The sequence below is a fragment of the Doryrhamphus excisus genome, linkage group LG6, assembly GCF_037039965.1.
Source record: "Doryrhamphus excisus strain RoL-2023G ecotype Guam linkage group LG6, RoL_Dexc_Guam_v1.1, whole genome shotgun sequence".
Taxonomy (NCBI): Eukaryota; Metazoa; Chordata; class Actinopteri; order Syngnathiformes; family Syngnathidae; genus Doryrhamphus; species Doryrhamphus excisus.
In genome coordinates this window covers 24186122-24205274 of record NC_136362.1, presented here as the reverse complement: position 1 = coordinate 24205274, position 19153 = coordinate 24186122, and the positions used below count along the sequence as shown (strand labels likewise).

Here is a 19153-nt window from a genome sequence, read left to right as displayed (position 1 = left end):
TGATCCTTAACATCAGCTGTCACAGACATTGGCGTCTTTTGGGGACCTCATCCTGATCCACGGTTACCACTGATTTGTAGAGTAAGTCATCATACTCTTACAAGAAGACTCAGTCCAAACACTCAATTGCTGCAGGGCAAGTAGGTTCCAGCAAGTCTCATTTTGCCCTCAAAATAAATAAAACAAATAGACAAAGATGTCTCCTTTGTAGGGAAAATTGTTCCAGAAATTATGGGCTTTTCTTCAACAAAACAAGACATCACAATCGCGGCTTGAAAGAAACACTTTAGTCACCCTCTGGGTCACTTTGATATCTCGGTGGACTCAACTTGTGCCCTTGGAGTCAATGGTTTGTAAATAGACTTGTAACCTCCTCTAACCTTGTCTGGATGGCTGGATGTCTGGCCTTTTGAAGAATGAAGTTAAGGTCCTTTCAGCCAGCCAATAAGCCATTTCAAACTATTTGCCAAGTCACAACATGAACAGGGATTGTTCCGAAAACAGGGCTTGAACCAGGGACCTTTACAACTTCAGTCTAACTTCCTACAGAGCTACAGAAAATGGGAAGGATCAATTCCGCTTTGGCCAATCGACACTACATCAACTCAGCAGCAGTCCTTGTTAGTATAGTGGCCAGTATCTCCGCCTGTCACATGGAAGATTACGCGGTTCGAGTCCCAGACGGGGAGTTCCTGTTTTGTATGTCACGTTGAACCTTGAGCAGGGTTGCGGTTGCAACAACCAGTCCGGGAGAACAAGACCTCTATTCATCTTCTTCTCCAAGTGCTCAGCTGTGTTGTACAATCTGACAGTCCTTTGCTACCAAATCATTCCAGTCGTGGATAATGGTCCTGACCAGAAAAATGACAGCTGTGGGATTTCAACCAGTGGCTCCTGAGCAAAGCCTTAATCTGGTGCTTTAGACCACTCATCCACACAACCCAAAACGATGCCCTGATCAACTGTGGAATTGATTAAAAAAAAATCATATCGAGAGCAGAAAAAGTCGGTAGAGCATGAGACTCTTAATCTCATGGTTGTGGGTTCGAGCCCCACATTGGGCGATTCAGCACTTTTATTTATACATCTGAAAGATATCTTTCATGTTAAAAAATTGTTCAACATGCAGAAAACATTTCATTCCAAATGCACAAAAACAAGTCTTCTCACCAAAACTCCTGGCGGCTCACTTCGTAGGGCATCAGACTTTTAATCTGAGGGTCAAGAGTTCAAGTCCCTTCAGAGATCAAGCACATATCCTTGTTCCCATTTGTCACCTTGATTTTTTTTTTGTAAAAGAAGGACTTGAAAGGCCATGTTTCCACCCAGTTTCGAACTGGGGACCTTTTGCGTGTGAGGCAAACGTGATAACCACTACACTATGGAAACCTGAAGGAAGGGGCTTTTAAGCGGACTGAGCTCAGTTTTATGATAGACTTGAGTTTCTGGTCAGTACTACACAACAAGATAAGGTGCTTGACTGGAGAAGGCAGTTAGGACTGGGTTTAGGGTTAGACCTAAGGCTTTTTTTGGCATAGAAATCCGGACTTGGGATCAGATTAGTGTTTGGTACTTGGGAACAATAACTCACGGACTGGGTTTCTTCACTATTACATTACAAGAGACTCGTCTAGAGAACACGGCCAGGTGGACTCAAGGTGTGCCCTTGAGGTCACTGGTTTGTCTTGTAACCTCATCTCCGGCCTTTTGAAGAATGAAGCCAGCCAATAAGCCGTTTCAAACTGTTTGCCAAGTCGCAACTGTTGGAATTTGACCACCTGTTCTTAGGTCAGTGATTCCTGTGGGTGTCGTGTTGGAGGCAAGAGATGACAACAAACTTGTCAGTTATATGGTTTACTCTCAGACCAGTCAGATTACACGGAGCTCCGGGCCCATAAGTCTTCCCCTAACACCTGCAGAGACGTAGGCTTTACTTACAGGTCAGAACAAATGAGTACAGCTAACTGTCCCTGCCCGGCTTTTATTATGCTAAGAAATGTCGGTAGATCTCTGGCGTATCACAGGTGGCCCCCCTCCTTTCCTCGGCCGACGTCTTCTCACCAACGCAGGGCGGGCGGGGTGGAGCGGTGGAGCCAGCCGCTATCGACAGGCCATGGCTGCCAACGTCATGTTCTCCCGTTATCTGTAGTTAGTCAAAATTGTGGATGTGTAGGAGAGTTTCGGAACTGTATGTGCCTGAAAGCGATTATGTGTCCTGTGATTTGCCCAAGGTTGCTTGGTTCTACTTGATTAAATGTAGTGCATAGTTATATGAGTGAGACACAAGAAATAGGAGACACACATACATGAGACACAAAGAATAGGAGACAAACATACATGAGACACAAAGAATAAGAGACAAACATATATGAGACACAAAGAATAGGAGACAAACATATATGAGACACAAAGAATAGGAGACAAACATATATGAAATCCTTCAATCCCCCTCATGGCCTCAACAGAGGCCACAAGGTGAAATACCGGATCAGAGTTAGGGAAGAAGCACCCGGTCACCCTGTGGGGGCGGTGGATGCAGGCGGGCCAACTGGTATTGACCTCGCCCATCGGCCGCCATCACCCTGGACAGGATGAGCTGGAAAAGGCACTTGGAACACGGGAGACAACAGCAAACTGACAACGAACAAATGAAAAGACCAGCCAAAACAAGAAACACTAAAACTGTAATAATAATGCCGGAGGCCAACTCTTTCCCCTTACCAAAGTAGCTCATCAACGAGTCCCACGGGCTGGTGTCCACACCGACATATGATTTCATGCGTTTATTCAAAGCTGTGAGACCTTCAATTGCACGAGACAAACGACCACCCGGTGCCGTAATGTTTGGGATGAAAGTGCAACATTCCGTACCAATCAATGCACACACGCCATGTTTTTCTGCCAATAACATATCGAGAGCGATACGATTTTGAAAGGACATCAAAGACGTGGCCCACAACTGTTCACTTACCGCCTTGAAGCCTTCTTTGGTCTGATTTGAGAGGCGCTGTAGATTGTAATGCACATAATTGATGCAATCAACATTTTTATTAACGGTGATCCAAGGGATAATTGACTCAAAACCTGCTGCAATATGATTGACTAATTTACATTCGTCTGGAACTCTCTCTTGTAACGTTTAGAAGCACTAGTGGACACCATTCCGTCTGGGACCGCCATGGCAGTTATTCGGCCTCCGACCACACCTACAGATGAAAAAGAGCACAGAGTGAGATAAAGAAGTATAGCTAATGACAAAAATGTCAAAACAAAGCCAGGAAGCTTATCCTAAGTGGCATGTAATATAGTTTGCCGCTTGCATGTATGTTGTGTGTGTGTGTGTGTGTGTGTGTGCGTTAGTTAATCCAGAAATCGTCTCAGTTGTTGGTTGGGGAGGAGGAGCCCCCAGGGCTCGGGATATCGCCAAGGGCAGCGACATCTTCACCACCTCCTCCCCCCTCACGGGCTGCATCCAATGCAGGCCGAGGCAACCTAAGAGATGAGACATCCTCCGGGGCAGGCCGGTCTTTTGGATGAGAGTCGCGACCCCCGCGGTGTAACGAGTACACAACGGTTGTCTGTGCAGCCAAAGCAGAGGCCAACGACTGAACTAGGGTCACAAAGGCTAGTGAAGTCCCCGAGTCCCAGTCCAGCCTGGCGTTGGCATGCTTAGAGCCCTTGGCACGCACTAACGCGCGCAAGGGTGCAGTGCGTTCCACGTAGCAGGGGATGTACTGTCGACTGTAACCACACAGTCCCAAAAAGGACAGCATTTCACCCACCGTGGAAGGCTTAGGATGCCTGAGGATGGACGCACGATGGGCGTCCGACATGGCGTAGCCAGCAGCTGAGAGAACACGACCCAGAAAGGTGACAGTTTACCTCCAGCATTGTAGCTTTTTGCGTGAGACTTTGAAACCCAATTCGTACAGGCACAGCAGCACGGCTTCTGTGGCCTGCAAACAACAATCAGGGGTGCCTTTGTACCAGGCCTGTTCCAACTTAACAAAATAGACGCTGGCCGCCACCCCCTCAGGACCTGCGAAAAGACGAGAAGAATTTAACCACTACTCCATACCTTCCTGATATGTCATATCCTGTTGTGTGTCGTAAAACAATGTGCAATGTAACGGGGTGGTGGGAGGCATATACGTGGCCTTGGACAGGATCCATGGTTTCCACGTCTCATAGACTGACACCACACTGCTTGGTGAAGAAGTCTGAGTCAGAAGGCACCAATAAATGTCGGCTGTTGTGGTTGCCGGCAGTTCTTTGAGCAGGTATTGTCCTCCTGTACTTTGGTTGTTGCAGTCCACTGTCGTGCCATCTGGCAACGTCACGGTTAAACCAGAGTCTGTGCACAAAATAGTAGCATTAGAAGCAGTCAATATGTCACGACCAAGCAAGTTCAAACCAGTTGGCACCGCCGTCCTGGTCTTGGTAGTATTGGCCAGCAGGGGAGGTTGAGAAGCCGCTTGCTGTTGCTGAGGTCAGTGGAATGGGCCGACCCGCCCACGTGAGCCTCCTTGTGACTGCATGCCTTGTGGTTGATGAGCCCATGGTTGCTGCTGCTGTTGTTGTGGGAGCGACTGCGGTGGTCCTGATGGTGGCCACTGTCCAGTGCAGGTGAGGCAATCCCGTGCCCAGTGGTCAAGAGCTCCGCACACGAAACGCCAGTGTAGCCCTGAGACGGTCCACCCCTTCTCCCACCTCGGTTAGATATGCCACCACACCCCTGCCACATTATGTTTTTCTCCTTCTTTTTATCTGAGGTGAACTCTCGTTCTTTAGCCGATTATAATTTCAATAGTTGTGCTGCTGAATCCTTTTGTGTTTTATCTTTTTCGTCCTCCTCCTCACGGTGCCTGCGCATGTGGTGTAACAAGATCGCTTTGTATGATTTTTCTATTTCGACTGACAGATTAGGAACATCTTTTAATTTATTAGCCACTGACGAGGGCATTCCAGCTAGCACTGCCTGAAACAGTGTGGTCACAGACAGCGGACGTCTCCCCAGGCCAAACTGAGGCCAGCTGTGAGGCGCAATACCTCGTTGATCCATGGGTCTGCTCCACGGGCTAGTGGAGGCAACTTACGACACATGCCGTCAATGTCTATTATGGTAAAAGGTGTGTATACTGTGTGCTGGCCCACCACGTCAACTTTTAAAGGCATAACTGTTTTAGATCGAGCCCCTGTGTTGTCCCGTCTCACAGGGGCTGGTGAAGACGGCGTTAGGGATATGTCATCTTCCGATTGTGTATCCCGTTCCGCCGTAGGTGTCGCCGGCTGGCGCCTGCCGTAATCTGTCTCAGCAGTGTATCGGCTCCTGGTACTGCCTTCTGGCAACACATTAGACATGTCAATTCGTTTTAAAATCTTAGATATGCTTTTACTGTGTCTGGCCGAATCTATAAGGGACATGTTTTGCGGCGCACCCGTGCAGGAAGTCGCACCGCCAGTCTCCACTGACGGGTCGCCAACCTGTGGCACGGGGCTGCCTATGTCTGTTGGGGGATGGCGCCTTGCTTGTTGTAGGGTCGGAACGTGTCTATGTAAGTCCTCCCCATTAATGTCGACTTCTCCCTGGAATCTTAGAGTAGGATAGACTCCACTGGGAGGGTTAGAATCGGGCGGGGGTGCCGATGGTGTGACCACTAGGGCCCTTCTCGCCTTCGACTGATTTTCCCACGTCATGTACGGGGCGGCCAAAGCCAAGCTTGCCATCCCCCATCGAATGAATCATTCGCCTGGAATCTTCTAATTTTTTCGGCGTCTTCTTAAGTTCTCACTTCTGCCAGAATGACGCCTGCTGAATTTTCTCCTCCACCTGTCTTATTTATTTCATAATCTTTTCCTCCTCCTGTCTTAACTTACTCTGAACCTTCACAATATTATCCCAACTCTGTCCATCACACACTTCCCATGTTTTACGTACCATCTGTCTATCTTTATTCTTATCCTGACTTACCAAGCCACTCATAACCTGACCTTCCACAAGACCAAACAACTCACTTTCTGACACCCTCGGGGGACCCCCACACATTTCCCACTCCTCACATTCTCGGTCCAACTCACGTTCCATTCTATTCCCACAACAATTAAAACAAAAAACAAATACAAAACTGATAGTTGCAAGGATGTTGAGCAATAATGAAAGTTATCAAATAGACCCTGTCTATTTAAGCATCCATGTGAAGCGTTCCCCTCACCGCCTGCTGGCGTACTGCCCTTCACAGGACCTGGAATGGAGCGTTACATTTACGGCCCTCCACCCAGTTGGGTACGCCGACCCTTCGTGGTCCCGGACCACGCAGTATACTGGAACACACACCGGTTTTCTCAAAACTTCACAATAATGTCACAAAACACACACTATGTCAACACACCTGCTAGCTTAATAATATTCCCCCAAGACAATAATTACAGACACAATGCTACCAGGTTTCCACCAAATTTGTTATTGACCAATAGCAGAATTTGAATAAAAAGGTTTCTGCTTACCTTATTATTTGTAGAGGCGCGCCTGTAGTGGAAGCCCAGAGCATCGAACTGCAGCCTAAAGTAGGACCAAACCACACAACACAACTCCCCTCCACAACATAAACAGGGATTGTGCTGAAACCCAGCCTTGAATCAGGGACCTTCAGAACGTCAGTCTAACACTCTCCCAAGTGAGTATTTCAGCTTCTAAGGTGGCGTTCTGCTTTTTCAGTCGTGGCTAAAAGTGGGGGCAGTGTGAAGCTGTGTCTGTGCCACGTATGTTGCTGTGTACCGGTCCAGTGTGTTCTCATCTTGGGTTGGAATGTCCCCATGCTGGTAACGGGTGGGGAATACAGTCCGTTGATGAGGATACAGAAAAGGTACAGAAAATGGATGGATTTCATTGGTTGACGTCCCCAGATATATTGTATAGTGGACAGTATCACCCCCTGGGGTACAATTCCCAGACAGGGAGTTCCTGTTTTGTATGTCACAATGAACCTTGAGTTGAACCTTGAGTAGGGTTACGATTCAGGTAGAGCAAACCCTTCTCACGAGAACAAGACCCCTCTTAATTTTCGTTTCCAAGTGCTCAGCTGTGTTGTACAATCTGACAGTCCTTTGCTGCCAAATCATTCCAGTCGTGGATAATGCCTGACCAGGAAAATGCCAGCTGTGGCATTTCAACCAGTGATACAACTAATTTAACTAATTTATGTTCCCCCGAGAACACCCACCCACATTCAGTGGACACTCAGCAGAGGAGTGTAAAAGAGGGGCACCTTTGTTCAATTCCAGCACTCCTCTTCTGGTATTTCCATGACTCTGATACTTTTCATCCGAGAAATGGAGAAATGCAAGACCCCAGGATGCAATAGGCCTGCTTTGTACACTTTTCAGCAGCGGCCATGTTGAAAAGCCCCCCTGGTTTACTGGGTGACGCCACTTCAAGATTCAAGACGCTGTCAGAAGTGGGATTCGAACCCACGCCTCATTAGAGACTGAATGCAGCGTCTTCGACCACTCAGCCATCCTGACCCTGAAAAACTCCTGTAATTGTTCCCCTATACAAAGACCATGACAGCACTTTTCCGACAGCTCAGTCTAGTGACGCGCTTACGGACCCCACTACCTCTGCTGATGGACTTCAGTGGCCATGACAAGACAATGCTTTGATGCAGACTGGTCATGATGTCTCTGAAGTTCACCAAAGCAGACCATACTTAAGGTGACTCTACTTCCAAAGTTCTCAGCGATGACTGAACGTCTCGCTCCTTCTGTTCCCTGAGAAACTAGGTCAGCTGTGGAATTGATCAAACATCAGGATGGCCACATCAATAAAAACAGAGAAAAAAAATGATATCTAGAGCAGAAAAAGGCCCGATTAGCTCAGTCGGTAGAGCATGAGACTCTTTAGCTCATGATTGGGTTCGAGCCCCACATTTGGTGATTCATCACTTTTATTGATACATCTGGAAGATATTTTTCCTGTTGAAAATCATTCAACATGCAGAAAACATTTCATTCCAAATACACAAAAACAAGTCTTCTGACCAAAGGCCTGGGGGCTTAGTTTGTAGGGCATCAGACTTTCAATTTGAGGCTCAAGACCCTTCAAAGATCAAGCACATGTCCACAAGGCCATGTTTCCACCCAGTTTCGAACTGGGGACCTTTTGCATGTAAGGCAAACGTGATAACCACTACACTATGGAAACCTGAAGGAAGGGTCTTTTAAGGGGACTGAGCTCAATTTTATTCCACATATTAAAAATGTTACAAAAACAGGAATTTATTTTTCATTTAAAGAATATAGTCAGAGTCCGCCCATTCCTCTCTCGGGCAAATAGAGAGATGCTGATGCATGCTTTTATTTCCAGTCGTATTGACTATTGCAATGCCCTGCTTTCTGGTCGTCCTAAAAGAAGCATCACAAGTCTACAACTTTTACAGAACAACTTTTGCTACACGTGTGCTGACGAGGACCAGAAGGTAGGCGCATATTACACCGCTTCTAAAATCACTGCATTGGCTCCCTGTATGTTTCAGGATCCATTTGAAGGTTCTCTTCATGGTTTTTAAATCTATTGGGGGTTGTGGGCCTTCTTATTTTTCTGAACGTTACGTTATGAACCCTCGCGGTCCATCAAGTCCTCCAACACCGACCTGTTATGTATTCCCAGCCCTTCAGTCATCCGGGAAATATGGATTGTATGTCCAAACTGGGGATGGATGCTCGTGTACACACCTTCAGACATCAAGCACATATCTTTGTTCCAATTTGTCATCTTGATTTTTTTGTAAAAGGAGGTCTTGAAAGGCCATGTCTCCACCCAGTTTCGAACTGGGGACCTTTTGCGTGTGAGGCAAACATGATAACCACTACACTATGGAAACCTGATGGAAGGGGCTTTTAAGGGGACTGGTGAAGTCACAAAGCAGTTGCCAAACAATGAAACATGACGATGTGTCCAAAGTGGGGGCATATTGACAATTGTCCAAATTGACAAAGATATCTCCTTTGTAGGGAAAATTGTTCCAGAAATAATGGGCTTTTCTTCAACAAAACAAGACATCATAATCGCGGCTTGAAAGAAACACCTCAGCCACCCTCGGGGTCACTTTGACATCTCGGTGGACTCAACTTGTGCCCTTGGAGTCAATGGTTTGTAAATAGGCTTGTCACCTCTTCTAACCTTGTCTGGATGGCTGGATGTCTGGCCTTTTGAAGAATGAAGTTAAGGTCCTTTCAGCCAGCCAATAAGCCTTTTCAAATTATTTGCCAAGTCACAACATAAACAGGAATTGTTCTGAAAACCGGGCTTGAACCAGGGACCTTTAGAACTTCAGTCTAACGTTCTCCAAAGTGAGTATTTCAGCTTCTAAGGTGGTGTTCTGCTTTTTCAGTCGTGGGTAAAAGTGGGGGGCAGGGTGATCCGCCAGGGCTTTTGGTCAGAATACTTGCTTTTTTGCATTTGGAATGAAATGTTTTCTGCATGTTGAACAATTTTTAACATGAAAGATATCTTTCAGATGTATAAATAACAAATGCTGAATCACGCAATGTGGGGCTCGAACCCACGACCATGAGATTAAGAGTCTCATGCTCTACCAACTGAGCTAACCGGGCCTCTTTCTGCTTTGATATGATTTTTGGTTCTGTTTTGATTGATGTGGCCATCCTGATGTTTGATCAATTCCACAACTGACCTAGTTTCTCAGGAGGGTCAGGATGGCCGAGCGGTCAAAGCGGTCATTCAGGTTGCAGTCTCTAATGAGGCGTGGGTTCGAATCCCACTTCTGACAGCTTCTTGCATCTTGAAGTGGCGTCAAGTGAAGTGAAGTGGAGGGGGGTGTGGGTGATGCCAATTTCGGAGAGTCTGCTGAGGAGGATGGGGTGTGAGATGGTGTCAAAGGCCGCACTCAGGTCAAGGAGGATGAGAATAGAAAGTGAACCGGTGTCAGCTGCAGTGAGGAGATCATTGGTGATTTTGATGAGTGCAGTTTCGGTGCTGTGACGGGGACGGAAGCCGGACTGGAAGGGTTCATACAGATTGTTAAGGGTGAGATGTGCGTGAAGTTGAGAGGAGACTATTTTTTCAAGAATTTTGGAAATGAAAGGTAAGTTGGAGATAGGGCGGAGGTTATTGAAGTTGTTGGGATCTGAGTGTCCGGGATTCAAGTCCCTGTTCAGGTGACCAGGTCTGAGGTCCACTTGCAAACGCTTCCTTTTTGCCCTCAATATACGAGGGCAACAGGACAATCCCTTGGTACTCTATGGAAACTACATGAGGAGCCTGGCTTTTAACTGGAACTGGAAAGACTTGTGGCCCCGCACACAAACCAAGTATCTTCTGATCAGCTGATCCTTGACATCAGCTGTCATAGACATTGGCGTCGTTTGGGGACCTCATCCTGATCCACGGTTACCACTGATTCGTAGAGTAAGTCAATAAGTCATCATACTCTTACTGTTAAAGGAAGACACAGTCCAAACACTCGATTGCTGCAGGGCAAGTAGGTTCCACCAAGACTTGAACTTGGATCACTGGATTCAGAGTCCAGAGTGCTAACCATTACACCATGGAACCCTTTGTTTTGGATGTGACTGGCACCTTCTGGCGTAACAATGGAGGCTTTGCAAACCAGGACACCAACTTTACTCTTTGATGAGCGCAAAGTATTTTGGAGTACAATCCAGGGGTCTTGGGCTCTCACGGAAATGGCTGTCCTTTTCCAACAGGAGTTGAGATGAAATGTATTCAAATAGACAAACTGCATTGATCACTCAATCAGAATTTCTCCGTTTGCCAATTTCAAGTCCAACTCCATCGACAGGGAAGCGGAGGTCCTTCAGACAAGACGGCATTGCCATTCTTTCCTGGCAGACATAACATAAGCAAAAGGCTTGTCCTTCGAGCCGGACTTGAACCAGCGACCTAAGGATGCCAGCTTGAACCACTACAGTCCTCCACTCTTCCAACTGAGCTATCGAAGGTCTTGCTGTTTTGGGGCTAGTGAGTACGACCGAGCGTTCGACGGCGTCTCATTGAGGTTGTGGCTGAGAATGCCACTATTGACAGAATTTGGATTAGATCATCAAGTCTTGTGGTGGAGAGTCTCAGGTGGAGAGTCTCAGGTGAAGAGGTGTGACGTTTCTGATTGAATTCAGAGGTCATCAGTTGGTCCTGAAAAAAGTCTTGGCAATTTTTTCACGATGAAAGGTATGAAAACAGCCCTGTTGCATTGGCCGGGAATCGGACCAGGATCCAGAAATGTCCACCTCCAAGATGGACAGCAAAAGTCCTGATTAGCTCAGTCGGTAGAGCATGAGACTCTTAATCTCATGGACATGGGTTCGCGCCCCATGATGGGCGATTCAGCAGTTTTATTGATAAATCTGAAAGATACCTTTCCTGTTGAAAACTGTTCAACATGCAGAAAACATTTCATTCCAAATACACAAAAACAAGTCTTTTGACCAAAAGCCCTCGCGGCTCACTTCCTAGGGCATCAGACTTTAAATCTGAGCGTCAAGAGTTCAAGTCCCTTCAGAGATCAAGCACATGTCCTTGTTCCGATTTGTCACCTTAACTTTTTTTGTAAAAGAAGGACTTGAATGGCCATGTTTCCACCCAGTTTCGAAATGGGGACCTTTTGCGTGTTAGGCAAACGTGATGACCACTACACTATGGAAACCTGAAGGAAGTGGCTTTTAAGGGGACTGAGCTCAATTTTATTCCACACATTAAAAAGGAGTTCTTTGCCTTTTGTAGAAGAGATGTTGGGATTGGATCTACCCCTTAGCCTCCGACAAATACCCCAAACCAGGGGAATTACCTCAAATGGTAAAGTGCTTGCTTAGCATGCGACAAGTAGCAGAGTCGATACCCGCATTCTCCAAGGAATCCTTTGTATTTTGTAAAAGAGATGTGGGATCGGAAATGAGTCCAGGATCTATCCCTCAGCGTCAGACAAATACCCCAAACCTAATCCTGGCCGCATTCTCTAGATTAGTCTCTTATCATGGAATAGTGAAGAAACCCAGTACCACTAGACCACCAGGGACTGCTTTTGATCTGCACTCAAAAAGGCAGAGACCTTGTCGCTTCTCTTTGGCCTTCTCGGTGTTGAGGATGAGGGAGCAGAAGTCTTCTGGCATTTTGGACTTGACCACAGGTGGAGGATAAAATAGATTGGTTTCACATTTAATACTTCTCCTCACCACCTGAACAGGGACTTGAACCCTAGACCCTGAGATTAAAAGTCTGTTGCTCTACCAACTGAGCTACCCAGGCCCTTGATAAATAAGGACAACTCAATGAAGACAAAATCTGGCATACTGTACTTGTCCTTGCAGAGATGAAGAGCCCCTGGTCCCAAAATGTCCACCCCCAAATTGGACTGAGGTCTTAAACTACCCACATGGACAATCCAAATATCTTCTGGACAAAAAGCGTTTGTGGTCAGACAAGACAAAGGTTGAGCCGGTCACCTGAACATGAAACTTTTGATCTGAGTGTCCGGGATTCAAGTCCCTGTTCAGGTGACCAGGTCTGAGGTCCACTTGCAAACGCCTCCTTTTGCCCTCAAAATACAAGGACAATACCTTGGTACTTTATGGAAACTACATGAGGAGCCGGGCTTTTAACTGGAACTGGAAAGACTTGTGGCCCCGCAATGTCAGAAGTGGGTTTTGAACCCACACATCATTAGAGACTGCAACCTGAATGCAGCTGTGGAATTGATCAAACATCACGATGGCCACATCAATAAAAACAGAACAAAAAATTATATCTAGAGCAGCAAATGGCCGATTAGCTCAGTCGGTAGAGCATGAGACGCTTAATCTCATGTTCGTGGGTTCGAGCCCCATATTGGGCGATTCAGCAGTTTTATTGATACATCTGAGAGATATCTTTCATGTTGAAAATTGTTCAACATGCAGAAAACATTTCATTCCAAATACACAAAAACAAGTCTTTTGACCAAAAGCCTGGGGGCTCACTTCGTAGGGCATCAGACTTTAAATCTGAGTGTCAAGAGTTCAAGTCCCTTCCGAGATCAAGCACATGTCCTTGTTCCTATTTGTCATCTTGGCTTTTTTTTGTAAAAAAAAGGACTTGAATGGCCATGTTTCCACCCAGTTTCAAACTGGGGACCTTTTGCGTGTTAGGCAAACGTTATAACCACTACACTATGGAAACCTGAAGGAAGGGTCTTTTAAGGGGTCTGAGCTCAATTTTATTCCACACATTAAAAATGTTACAAAAACAGGATTTTATTTTTCATTTAAAGAATATAGCCAGAGTCCGCCTGTTCCTCTCTCGGGCAAATAGAGAGATGCTGATGCATGTTATTTTTTCCAGTCGTATGGACTATTGCAATGCCCTGCTTTCTGGTCTTCCTAAAATAAACATCACAAGTCTACAACTTTTACAGAACAATTTTTGCTGCATGTGTGCTGACGAGGACCAGAAGGCAGGCGCATATTACACCGCTTCTAAAATCACTGCATTGGCTCCCTGTATGTTTCAGGATCCATTTGAAGGTTCTCTTAATGGTTTTTAAATGTCTTAAGGGTTGTGCGCCTTCTTATTTTTCAGAATTTCTTTTACGTTATGAACCCTCGCGGTCCATCAAGTCCTCCAACACCGACCTGTTATGTATTCCCAGCCCTTCAGTCATCCGGGAAATACGGATTGTGTGTCCAAACTGGGGATGGATGCTCGTAGACACACCTTCAGACATCAAGCACATATCCTTGTTCCTATTTGTCATCTTGATTTTTTTGTAAAAGGAGGTCTTGAAAGGCCAAGGAAGGGGCTTTTAAGGGGACTGGTGAAGTCACAAAGCAGTTGCCAAACAATGAAACACGACAATCTGTCCAAAGTGGGGGCAGATTGACAATTGTCCAAATGGACAAAGATTTCTCCTTTGTAGGGAAAATTGTTCCAGAAATAATGGGCTTTTCTTCAACAAAACAAGACATCATAATTGCGGCTTGAAAGAAACACCTTAGCCACCCTCGGGGTCACTTTGATATCTCGGTGGACTCAACTTGTGCCCTTGGAGTCAATGGTTTGGCTTGTAACCTCCTCTAACCTTGTCTGGATGGCTGGATGTCTGGCCTTTTGAAGAATTAAGTTAAGGTCCTTTCAGCCAGCCAATAAGCCTTTTCAAACTATTTGCCAAGTCACAACATAAACAGGGATTGTTCTGAAAACCAGGGTTGAACCAGGGACCTTTAGAACTTCAGTCTAACATTCTCCTAAGTGAGTATTTCAGCTTCTAAGGTGGTGTTCTGCTTTTTCAGCCGTGGGTAAAAGTGGGGGCAGGGTGAAGCTGTGTCTGTGCCACGTATGTTGCTGTGTACCTGGTCCAGTGTGTTCTCATTTTGGGTTGGAATGTCCCCATGCTGATAACGGGTGGGGAATACAGTCCGTTGATGAGGATAAGAGCTACAGAAAATGGGAAGGATTTCACTGGCTGAAGTCTCCAGCTACCATAAAAACGGTCATGGGCCACAAGCCTGTTCTGAATTCCGCTTTGGCCAATCGACACTACATCAACTCAGCAGCAGTCCTTGTTAGTATAGTGGCCAGTATCTCCGCCTGTCACATGGAAGATTGCGCGGTTGGATTCCCAGACGGGGAGTTCCTGTTTTGTATGTCACGTTGAACCTTGAGCAGGGTTGCGGTTGCAACCACCAGTCCGGGACCCTAAACCCAGTCCGAACCTAAACCCAGTCCGAACTGCATTCTCCCCGCTAGCACCTTGTCTTGTTGTGGGATCAATGCCCGCAGTCTCCAAGGAGTTCTTTGCCTTTTGTAGAAGAGATGTTGGGATTGGATCTACCCCTTAGCTTCCGACAAATACCCCAAACGAGGGGAATTACCTCAAATGGTAAAGTGCTTGCTTCGCATGCGAGAAGTAGCAGAATCGGTACCCGCATTCTCCAAGGAATCCTTTGTATTTTGTAAAAGAGATGTGGGATCGGAAATGAGTCCCGGATCTATCCCTAAGCGTCAGACAAATACCCCAAACCTAATCCTGGCCGCGTTCTCTAGATTAGTCTCTTATCATGGAAGTGAAGAAACCCAGTACATGATTTATTATTCTCAAGTAGCGCATCAAGGTGACCCCAACCCCAACCCCAACCATTCCACCGAGGTGGAAGACAAATCCTATATCCAGTCAAAACCTATCCAAATGTCAATTCCCTGACCGGGAATCGAACCCAGACCACAGCGGTGAGAGCACAGAATGCACTCAGAAATGCACTCAGAAAGGCAGAGACCTTGTCGCTTCTCTTTGGCCTTCTCAGTGTTGAGGATGAGGGAGCAGAAGTCTTCTGGCATTTTGGACTTGACCACAGGAGGAGGATAAAAAAGATTGGTTTCACATTTAATACTTCTCCTCACCACCTGAACAGGGACTTGAATAAATAAGGACAACTCAATGAAGACAAAATCTTCTGGCATACTGTACTTGTCCTTGCAGAGATGAAGAGCGCCCGGTCCCGAAATGTCCACCCCCAAATTGGACTGAGGTCTTAAACTACCCACATGGACAATCCAAATATCTTCTGGACAAAAAGAGTTTGTGGTCAGACAAGACAAAGGTTGAGCCGGTCGCCTGAACATGAAACTTTTGATCTGAGTGTCCGGGATTCAAGTCCCTGTTCAGGTGACCAGGTCATAAGGCACCCTGTTTAAAACTGGGTGGAAACATGGGCTTTCTATTCCTTCTTTTACAAAGTAACTGGTGGTCTAGTGGCTAGGATTCGGTGCTCGGTCACAAGACCTCCCTCAATTTTCGTTTCCAAGTGCTCAGCTGTGTTGTACAATCTGACCTTTGCTGCCAAATCATTCCAGTCGTGGATAATGGACCTGACCAGGAAAATGCCAGCTTTGGCATTTCAACCAGTGATACAACTAATTTAATTAATTTAAATTCAGCACACAGCAGAGGAGGGTAAAAGATGAGGGGCACGTTTGTTCAATTCCAGCAGTCCTCTTCTGGTGTTTCTATGACTCTGATACTTTTCCTTCGAGGTCATGTTGAAGTACAAAGACTATTTTCTGGAGAAACGCAGGACCCCAGGATGCAATAGGTCTGCGTTGTACACTTTTCAGCAGCGGTCATGTTGAAAAGCACCCCTGGTTTACTGGGTGACGCCACTTCAAGATGCAAGACGTTGTCAGAAGTGGGATTCGAACCCACACCTCATTGGAGACTGCAACCTGAATGCAGCGCCTTCGACCACTCGGCCATCCTGAAAAACTCCTGTTTAACTAATTTAAATTCAGCACACAGCAGAGGAGGGTAAAAGATAGCCTAGCAAAGAGGGGCACGTTTGTTAATAAAAACAGAACAAAAAAATGATATCTAGAGCAGAAGAAGCTCAGTCGGTAGAGCATGAGACTCTTAAGCTCATGATTGTGGGTTCGAGCCCCACATTTGGTGATTCATAACTTTTATTGATACATCTGGAAGATATCTTTCCTGTTGAAAATTGTTCAACATGCAGAAAACATTTCATTCCAAATACACAAAAACAAGTCTTATGACCAAAGGCATTTGTCATTTGTCACTTTTAATCTGAGGGTCAAGAGTTCAAGTCCCTTCAAAGATCAAGCACATATCCTTGTTCCTATTTGTCACCTTGATTTTTTTGTAAAAGGAGGACTTGAAAGGCCATGTTTCCACCCAGTTTCGAACTGGGGACCTTTTGCGTGTAAGGCAAACGTGATAACCACTACACTATGGAACCCTGAAGGACAGGTCTTTTAAGGGGACTGAGCTCAATTTTATTCCACATATTAAAAATGTTACAAAAACAGGATTTTATTTTTCATTTAAAGAATATAGCCAGAGTCCGCCCGTTCCTCTCTCGGGCAAATACTTCTACTTGCCAGTACCCTGCTGTGAGGTCGAGTGTCGAAAAATACCTTGCTTGACCAAGAGCCTCCAATGCTTCCTCTATACGAGGCAAAGGGAACGCATCCCTAGTGCTGCAGGAGTTAAGCTTCCTATAATCGATGCAGAGCCTTGGAGTGCCATCCTTCTTGGTCACTATCACCACAGGCGAAGCATATGGACTCTTACTAGGCCTAATAACTCCTGTCGACTCCATATCATTCAACAACTTCCGTACATCCTGCCACTGAGAGGCGGGGATTTTGCGATATGGGAGCCGAAATGGCTTACAGTCCACCAAAGGGATCTCATGCTGCATTGTTTTTGTGTGGCCATAGTCCATGGGGTACTGGGAAAACACACTTTTATTTCTCTCAATCAGGTCTTTGAGAAGAGTGCGCTGGTGGTCACTTTCAACTGCAGCTTCACTTAGGTCCACCCCGCAAGCCGACACAACCTGCTCAAGGCTTATGGCTCCCCCCTTGACGGAGTCATCCTCCTGGCTGTCACTAAACTCCACCACCCTGTCCACCAGAACAGCATCTGCCAGATGAGTGTTTGGTTTTATCACAATGGCCTGCTGGGATAGGTTCATAACTCGGATGGGAGCGTAACCTCTGCTGACATTAGCAAGGACTTTAGCCACCAGAAGGTCTTGAGGGAGCTTTGGGACGGTTTCCAGGAGGGCGGTATACGTTTTTCTTTTTGGGCCCCCTTTGATCTTGCACTTTAAATTTAGCTCATGTCCACCTGGAACGCGTATTCTATGTCCAGCATACACAACAGGACCCACCACACACTGATTTTGCTCAGGTTGAGTGTTCTCCACCTCCGACAAAGCAGCGTACCATTCTGGGTGGCTTTCCTTTACCCACTGGAGGAATTGGCTGCCATGGGCTGCTTGAAGGTGGTCTCCGGACGCCCGAAGAACATTATTTCCAATCAGCAGAGGGACAGAGGAACGGTATTGCGAGTCTGGAACAACAAAAGCTGGCAACTTATTAAACTCCTTTCCAAACATCTTAACTTTTATATTCAGGACACCATAGTGTGAAACCTTCTGACCTGCTGCACCCTCTATGGGAATTTTAGAGGGTCTGAGTTTGGATTTTCTAAGGACAGGATGGGTACGCCAGTACTTGTGTGTAATGCTCGTGACCTGAGAGCTTTTGTCAAAGAGGGCCCGACACTCAACTCCATTGACCTCTACCTCTGCCTCATTTCTGGGTCCCACAAGGGGTGTGTCCACTACAACATTGTTGTCACTCTGTCGTGGGGGGTCTTGGTGTTCACCCATGGTTGCCCCAGCGACCATGGGGCCTAGGCGTTTAAAGACCGCACTGTGGGGAGTGGGGAGTGTTCTCTTCTGAGCCCGTTGAGTGGATTTGAAGAGACACTGCTTGGTCTGTGTCAGGGAGAATTTCTCTACAGACCCTAGCTGTATGCCCTGACATCCCACACCTGTAGCAAACGACACCTGGGCTCGGTGTAGTGTTCCTAGCAGGGGTCCGTGTCCTAACTGGGATCACAGGGGTCGAGGAGGCAAGTCTTGACTCAAGTTGAGACAACTTGGCCATCTGCTCTTCCTGGTTCAGAGCTAATTTATTAACTGCTTCCATCAAATCTGATAATGCAGAGTTAGCCTTTATCTTGTCTTGCTTCGTCCCTCCTGCACCTTCAACTGTCACCTGCACCTGTGTGTGGGCTTTTCTCACCTTTAGTGGTGTGTGGAACGCCCGGTTTTCTTTAGCCAGGTTCCGCAACTCCGCTTGCAGTTCCCGGGAACTGAGAAGCCTGGGTTTCATTGGTGCGATCCTTGAGTACACCTCTGCATCTTGGAGCCCTCTCAGGAACTGGTGCACCAGTTTACTATCACGGTCAGGAAAAGGGTCACCACCTCTTTGACCTTCCTCCACTGTTCACAACACTGCCTCTAAAGCAATTGCGAAGGAACAAGCGGTCTCGCCTGCCTTCTGGCTGCGCTCATAGAAGTCGGCCAGCGGGTCTAAAGAGCCTTGTGTGTCACCATACTCTGCTCTCAATTCCTCGAAGGCTTTCTCAGGGGTTTGTTCAAGGGCTGGGAGGTTGAGTTCAAGCTTCCTGGCTTTGCCCCTAAATGTCTGACAATCGTGGGAAAGCAAGGGTGCATCGGCAGCTCTAGGGCCTCAAGGAGATAATGCATGTCTCGGACCCAGTCCTCTAGTAGCATTTTGCTTTCAGTGTTTCCTGTGAAGACTGGAACATTTTTC

General features: G+C 46.6%; 9 non-coding genes across 9 annotated transcripts; all 9 read right to left on the bottom strand.

The window, feature by feature from the left end:
- Positions 1-1316: 1316 nt before the first annotated feature.
- Positions 1317-1389, bottom strand: trnav-cac (transfer RNA valine (anticodon CAC)). Its single transcript has one exon. It is a non-coding gene; the product is annotated as a tRNA-Val (tRNA).
- A 6738-nt stretch (positions 1390-8127) lies between these two features.
- trnav-uac (transfer RNA valine (anticodon UAC)) lies at positions 8128-8200 on the bottom strand. Its single transcript has one exon. It is a non-coding gene; the product is annotated as a tRNA-Val (tRNA).
- A 606-nt stretch (positions 8201-8806) lies between these two features.
- trnav-cac (transfer RNA valine (anticodon CAC)) lies at positions 8807-8879 on the bottom strand. Its single transcript has one exon. It is a non-coding gene; the product is annotated as a tRNA-Val (tRNA).
- Positions 8880-9539: 660 nt separating this feature from the next.
- On the bottom strand, positions 9540-9612 carry trnak-cuu (transfer RNA lysine (anticodon CUU)). The gene has a single exon. It is a non-coding gene; the product is annotated as a tRNA-Lys (tRNA).
- Positions 9613-10501: 889 nt separating this feature from the next.
- trnaq-cug (transfer RNA glutamine (anticodon CUG)) lies at positions 10502-10573 on the bottom strand. The gene has a single exon. It is a non-coding gene; the product is annotated as a tRNA-Gln (tRNA).
- Positions 10574-10893: 320 nt separating this feature from the next.
- On the bottom strand, positions 10894-10980 carry trnay-gua (transfer RNA tyrosine (anticodon GUA)). Its single transcript is given in 2 exon segments — positions 10894-10929; positions 10944-10980. It is a non-coding gene; the product is annotated as a tRNA-Tyr (tRNA).
- A 628-nt stretch (positions 10981-11608) lies between these two features.
- Positions 11609-11681, bottom strand: trnav-aac (transfer RNA valine (anticodon AAC)). Its single transcript has one exon. It is a non-coding gene; the product is annotated as a tRNA-Val (tRNA).
- Positions 11682-13116: 1435 nt separating this feature from the next.
- Positions 13117-13189, bottom strand: trnav-aac (transfer RNA valine (anticodon AAC)). Its single transcript has one exon. It is a non-coding gene; the product is annotated as a tRNA-Val (tRNA).
- Positions 13190-16685: 3496 nt separating this feature from the next.
- trnav-uac (transfer RNA valine (anticodon UAC)) lies at positions 16686-16758 on the bottom strand. Its single transcript has one exon. It is a non-coding gene; the product is annotated as a tRNA-Val (tRNA).
- Between the last annotated feature and the right edge of the window lie 2395 nt (positions 16759-19153).